Source organism: Coenobita brevimanus, chromosome 100, assembly GCF_032717465.1.
Source record: "Coenobita brevimanus isolate Jiangsu-jjx chromosome 100, ASM3271746v2, whole genome shotgun sequence".
In the NCBI taxonomy this organism is placed as follows: Eukaryota; Metazoa; Arthropoda; class Malacostraca; order Decapoda; family Coenobitidae; genus Coenobita; species Coenobita brevimanus.
In genome coordinates, this window is record NC_137053.1 from 29,964,192 (window position 1) to 29,971,688 (window position 7,497).

Here is a 7,497-nt window from a genome sequence, read left to right on the forward strand (position 1 = left end):
GGCTTTCACATGGGTAGCACAGCGTAATTTATGTAGCCACCACCAGGGTGGCGCTGCTGTAGCGGCAGCCATGTTGCACCACGCCTGATGTCCACATTTTTGTACCGAGCTGCTCTGTGAGTTTTTGAAAGCAGCTGGTGATTCCGGAAAATATAGTGCCATGGTCCACTGTGCAGCTTACGGATTCAAAAATTGGCACAGGAATTCATCGAAGAGAGATGGTGTTACATTTCACTAGTAAGAAATATATCTTGTCGCTAATTCAATAAGGCCACGTCAAAACGTGTGCACGAACAAGTGCTGGCAACATTTGTGCAACACAGTAGCGAACAAGCTGGAATAATGTTGGGAACAGCAGCGTCCAGATCATGTTGGCAACATCATGATGAAGTCTCAGCTGCCTCGTATGGACACATTTATCCCATCACTTCTGCTGCCAGTGTTCAAAGCTGCACTGAAACATGTGTGCATACATCTCTCCAAATACTGCTGCAAACATGTTCCCATACATGTTGCCAACTGTGTTGCCAACACATTTTTGAGCACATGTGTGGACGTGGCCTAACATTACTGCCCCCTGGGGTGGAGTGAGAAGATTCTTCCCCAGTATCCCTGTTTTATACTCATTGACTAAATGTACCTAATATAATTTGCTGAACTAGGCAGAAAAAAATCGTAATCCATATACGTTTTTGTATTATAAGTCAGGAGTGTATTTTTATTTATAACCACTGTGAAATACCGGCCGCGACAACTCAGGTCGCCACCACACCCCCAGAAGGAGACTAAAGAGGGGTAGACAGAGTGTGCAGCATGTGCAGTCTATACGGACATAAGTCCACCCGAGCCGCGCGCCCCCATTTACCAAAAGGTGCTCGAAGAGACCACCACAATCCGAGTGCACTACCTCTCAGGCGAGCTAACCCTCGCCAGGATCGGGATGGAACTGACCCTACGGCTCCAGGTAGCACCCCAGCGACGGCCCAAAGCTGTACAAATAAAGAGACAGCTGATAGTTGCTCTGCAAATAAGGAGACGGCCCATAGCTGCTCCAACCAAAGGGCCACGGCCTATAGCCAGGCCCCAGTGACGGCCAAAAGCCACACACAAAAAAAGGCCACAGCCTATAGCTGGGCCGCCAACAAGGAGATGGGCCACAGCTGCTCAGCCAGATGCTGCCCACGCCCCATGCAGAATCAGTGACGGCCTATAGCCACGCCGGGGAGAGAAAGGTACACCCCCTCTCTTTCTGCGGTTGCCTTGGAGGGCACAACACAGGCGATGGCCAATAGCCGTGCCCATAGGCAGGAGACGGCCCATAGCCACTCCTCACCTGCATGTTGCCCTCCATGTGGGATTTCGGCGACGGCCCACTGCCATGCCAACAGGCAAGTGACGGTCCATAGCCGTACTTCATCTGCATTCCCGTCAGGGAGTCGAGCCCTGATGATGGCCCAAAGCCACACTGACGGCAAAGGGATCGCCCATAGCCGCCCTCTGTCTGTTGCCCAAGGGAACCCAGCAACGGCCGATAGCCACACCGGGGAGGGATACCAAAGCCCACTGCCCCCTGTGACTCCATGATGCGAAGGTGACCTGCGGTCAGCCCTGCCTACCAGCAGAAGTGCAGGCCTCCCCTATATTCTCCCAGACCAAGGCAACCTCCACAAGGAGGACTTCTACCCCGAGGACTGGTGGAGAGGCCCGGTGTTATCCCCGGGACTCTTCTCCATCCAGTCAACCCCCGAGGAGGACCTCCACCCAACGGACTCCGGCCAGGAGCGACTCCGCAGTCCCAACCTGACGCTGCCGCCATGAGAAGGAGACCACAGTCTATGGGCCTCTGAGGGTGCTCCCAGGACCCCGGGGCGAGACCTCACCCCTCCCCGAGGAAGGCGATGCCCTCCCTCCACCAGGCACCTGAGGGAGCGCTTCCAAGAATTATTTGGCCCAAGTCCCAAGGGCCAGACCCCAGTCCTCAGCCCCAACAGTAAGGGGCCCTTCACCACACCCAGCCTAAACCCTCGACAAGAGATACCGCCCATGAGAGTGATCCCATGGCCGCGGGACGAAGGGACTCCTGATGGGACTACCTTTACCCCAAGTAGATGACTGTGAGTCCCCAGGCCACCCCCTTCCCCCTCTTCTGATCAGTGACATTCCCCAATACTGACAGAGATATATGGCTCTTACAGACTGACAACGAGAGGCCAATACTGTGATATAAGTGAAAAGTGTGAATCAGTGAAATAAGGAAAACACCAGAAACCGTACATAACTATTTTGTATAGGACTAGAGGCAAACACTCAGTATTACTACTATAACTCAGTGTCAGTGTCCAGCCATCCTGTGTAAGTCCAGAAACAGAAAACAGTGACATAATTCTCATTACTATCGTAAAAACCAGAACCAGAGTCAGTGCCAGAACAAATTCCCCTGAATTCATAAAACCTGTTTTTTGTCTCCTTTGTGGAAAAGAGCCTCTTGTGCAGAGATTGTAAAAGTTGCGTATTGCCCAGACCTGATTATTTAGACTTCTGTCTATCTAGTATCCTGCATGATACTCCAAACTCACCTACAAGCCTATGTATTAATTTTAATCAGTATATTGTGTATGAATCTTCCTGTTGCACAGTAGAGAATTTGTCAATATACGTGTAACGTTGTTGTCCTGTGTTTTTATGCGCTGTTCCTCTCTTATTGTGTCTAAGCTCCAGTCTAGAAAGGGAACCCAGCTACACTCTAGGCGTTCTAGGGACGGGAAGCCGCCCCTTAAACACCTAGCATAACACTGGTGGACAGCGGTGGTTCTTGATCTGGGCATACACAGAGAGGGGCAGAGAAATCGGGAAAATAACGAGGAAACCACACTTGCAATTGCCCAAATTCGACCCAGAACAGTATGACATCCACACATATCTATTACTAGTTAAGCCATTGCTGGATATTGGGTTTGAAGATGACAGGCAGAAAATAGCTGTCACGCCACCACTACTGGGCAAAACCATGGCCAACATTGCACCAAAAGTCGTTCCCGAGTTAACATGGGCGAACTTCACCAGATAGGTTATACAAGCCATCACACCCTCGTTAGGAAGGGTAGTGGCACCATCCCAACTGGATAGTCTAAAATACAACAGTAACCTGGACGATACTCTGATCCAGGCCAGGCGACTCGTCACCGTCGCTTACCCGGAGACAGATGTTGAAACCCAGGAACAACATACATTTAACACCCTCCTGAGAGTCTTCCCCAGTATGGTCAAGGAGCACTTCATCATACATGACCCAACGGGGGACCTCGACAGGGACATCCAGCTGATTCAGCGACTCTTAACCTCCCGCTCCACCCCACAGCAAATCAACTTGGTTAGCAAATTCCCCACAAATAAACCCACACCACACAGCAAGCCACGACCTCCTCTACCCCACATGAGCCCTATGCCGACACCCAGCCTACCCAGGGCTCACCTCACGAACAAGCGACCCAGCCACAAGGAGAACCAGAACTTCATTTCAATCAACTCCGGGAGTTCTCTTCGTGCAGCCACTGATGTCCGCTTCACGACATCCACTAACAGCTCAAAGCTGCCAGGCACAAGCTAACCACCCCAGGCCAACGCAAAGTGTCTTCCTTTGAAAGTGAGGGCCCCGAGGACGAACCCACACCCGCAGGGGATACCGACCTTGGGGAAATGGAACTGGGGAAGGAGGAAAGCCAGCAACAGCTGGATTTTTTAGGATTGCTCCCGCAACTCCCCAGGCAGGATCCACCTCTCTCAGATACCGCCCCCCAGTCTATGACAAGATGAGGCCGAACAGGGTAAAAGTGAGGCTTCTGGTCGATACAAAAGCGGCCAGGTCTCGTCTGTACAGCCACTTCTACTCCCATCATAAGTCGGGTTTCAGCCCGCTTTTCCCTACGTCAACTCATCTTGTAGATGCAGGGGATGGCCCCCTACCAGTCTGTTGGGAAACCCCAACCCTATGCATCAACACCCACCAGCAAGTATCCACACAAGTTCATTGCATTTGATTCCACCTGTCACAGTTATGATGGATGCCTGGGATTGGACCTGCTGCAGAAACTACAAGCTACCATCAACTGCCACAAGCGGCAGCTCCAGTTCCGAAAACCCCCAACCTCCTCTCCCCTCCCCGATCCCCCTGGGGCAGTGTGCACTTGCACACCCCGTCCCCCACCCCCCTCCCCTGGCCTCCCCCTCCCCCACCTCCACCCCTTCCCAACTCACCCAGCCCCCCCTCTTCCCCGACCTTCCCCTCCACCACTACCTCCACCATAACGATTCCACCCCACCATGAAGGAATGCTGCCATTAAACAGGCCTACAGGAACATCTGTTCAATTCTCCCCTGACTTGCCTCCCGGAGCATTATCGGCCTGTCGTCTGCCTCCCATCTTCCTCCTCCCACATGTCACAGCAGTCCAAACTGCAAACATCTCCACGTCCCCCCAAGGGGCTCATGGTGGGAGAAATGGAAGCAGAGCCATGCCCCATCATTCCCCTTTCCTCCCTTGCCCCCCGTCCCTGACCACCTCTCCCCCCACCAATCGGACACCCTTCGCCATCCCCGCCTGGACTTTCAGGACCTCTTTGCATCAGGCCCCTCAAATATCAGCCACAACATCTACTTGATCCATTAAATTCATAGTACAGGACCACCAATCCGCCAACCTTCCCAGCAGAACCCAAAACAACGAGCAGAGGAAGACCGACAGGTCCAGCAAATGCTCGATGCCAGCATTGTTTCGCCTTCCATCAGCTCTTGGTCCTCCTCTGTCGTCCTTGTCAAGAAGAAGGACGGCATCATGCGTTTCTGCATGGATTACCGTCACCTCAACAATGTAACTTTTAAGGATGCCACCCCTCTGCCCAGGATCGACGACTCCCTAGACTCCCTCTATGGTGCCTCTTGGTTCTCTACCCTAGATCTCCAGTCAGGGTATTGGCATATCCCTGTGCATCCACAAGACAGAGGAAAGACTGCCCTCCTCATCAGTAATGGGAAACATTATGAGTTCAATGTCCTGCCATTCGGCCTTTCCAACGTCCCCTCCACCTACTCTCGGCTGATGGAGTCTGTCCATAGCGGCCTCACCTGGGAAATCTGTCTGGCATACCTAGACGACGTCATTGTCCTTAGTAAAACATGGGCTGATCACATCCAGTACCTCAGGAAAGTCTTCCAACGAATTCGCCAAGCTGGCCTCAAGCTTCGGCCCTCCAAGTGTGTCCTGGCCGCTAGAACTGTCTCTTTCCTGGGGCATGTCATCTCTGGAGACGGAATAGCCCCCAGCCCAGACAGACTGCGTGCCATTGCAGCCATTCCCCTACCACGAGATGTCCGTGAAGTCCAGGCATTTCCGGGCCTTACTTCCTACTACCGATGATTTGTAAAGGGGTTCGCTAACATCGCCAAGCCCCTCCATGACCTGACTCAGAAGGAAGAACCCTTTACCTGGACTGAGGAGAGACAGGCCGCTTTTCAGGAGCTCAAAGTCAGACTCATCACTGCCCCAATTGCCACCTTCCCTGACTATTCCCTACCCTTCCGATTATACACTGATGTTACCCTTGTAGCAATTAGCGCCATCCTCACCCAAGTCCAGGAGGGACGAGAACACATCATCGTCTGTGCCAGCTGCACCTTTAACCCAGCTGAGCGGAACTATATTGCAACCAAGCGGGAGTGCCTAGGCATCATCTGGGCCCTTGAACACTTCCAGGCTTACCCACTGGGGACACACGTGATGATCACCACAGACCACCAGTCACTCCAATGGCTCCGGCAATCAGACACCCACAACACGCAGCCAATCAGATGGAGAGAGACCCTGGAAGAATTTAATTACAAAATATCTTACTGCCCCGGCAAACTCCACACCAACACGGACGGTCTCCCCTGGCTCCCCATCCATGCAGTACAAGAAACGGAGCTTCTTTGACGATGACACGAAAGGACTGACCCCCCTGGATCCCTCCCCACCCATTCAACAAACTCCACTGTCAGGGTGACCATCTGTTCACCCTGTCGGGACACATCATCCTCGCCCCCGACACTGCCCTGGACACCATGAGACACCTCCACTTGGATAATGGGATCCACCTGGGTATGACAAAACTCCTCCAGGTTGTTCAACAACACGTACTGGACCCGCAGCCCTTTCAATCTTGCCAAGAAAATCACCCAGTCCTGCAAAGCCTGTGCATTAGGCAAGGACACCACCCGCACTGCCGGTCCTTCAGGACACATCACCGCCCACAAGCCCTGGCAGTTGCTCTCCATAGACGTTTTGGGGCCTTTACCACGCAAGTTGGGCTACCGATACATTATCTCCTTCACAGACACATACTTCAAATTCATCATCGCTTGTCCTACCAAATAACACCACGCTGTCGCTGTAGCCGATGCCCTGGTCCGTCATGTTTTCCCCTACTTTGGAATTCACCAAGCCCTGCACTCCGACAATGCCCCAGAATTCACTGGCTGCATATGGCAATAACTATCAAAACTGTTTGTGTATAACATCTTCCACTCCTCCCCGTACTGGCCACAGGGAAATGCCATCTGCAAACGCAGCCACCAAACACTCATGAACCAAGTCAGCACCCGGATCGAGGAGACCAAAAATGAGGATTGGCCAGCACACGTCAAAATTGTTCAGTGGGGAATGAGCTCCTGCCCTCCTGAGGATGGTATATCACCCCATGAACATGTGTTTGGAGAGGCACCCCTGCTCCTACTCCTATGCCAACACCTACAGTTGCCCTCCACACCCCCCACATCGGATCCTCTCCACCACCTGCAAAACGGCCTTGTCCTCCAGCCTGATGCCGCCCACAAGCCCTACAAGCCGGGCGATTCTGTGATGATAGCAAAACTCCCCATCCCACATAAACTTCCCCCCCCCCCCGTTTCACAGGCCTGTACACCATGACCCATGTCTCTAACCCCTACCAAGGTACAGTGGATTACAGCAACGTCCCCCGCACCTACAGGAACCGCCATGTGTACCCCTTCTGGCCCACCACCTCCCCCACCCCTGCCCTGCATTCCCCCGGCCCCACGCCGCCCGCAGTCATCGCCCCCAACCGTCCTCCTGATTCCTACAATTGCTGCATCTCACCCTCAGCTGCCCCCGACCCTCCTCCTGATTCCTACAGTTGCTGCATCTTGCCCTCAGCCTCCCTCCTCACCTCCCCCTCTCCCTCACCCTCAACTTCCCCACCTGTCACTCCGCATATCACCTCACCTACCATCTCACCAACACTGCAGAGTACCAACCCATCACTCACCCCTCCACCACCACCCTCCTCACCTCCCACACCCAACACCGCATCACCCGGCACCCAGCAACCACCTCCCGGAACAAAGACGCCCTCACATGCCCGTACGCCACCCTCCCATGCTCTGGCCACCACCACCCCATCCACACCCACCAACTCCACCCACCACGAACACCTCCACGGCACT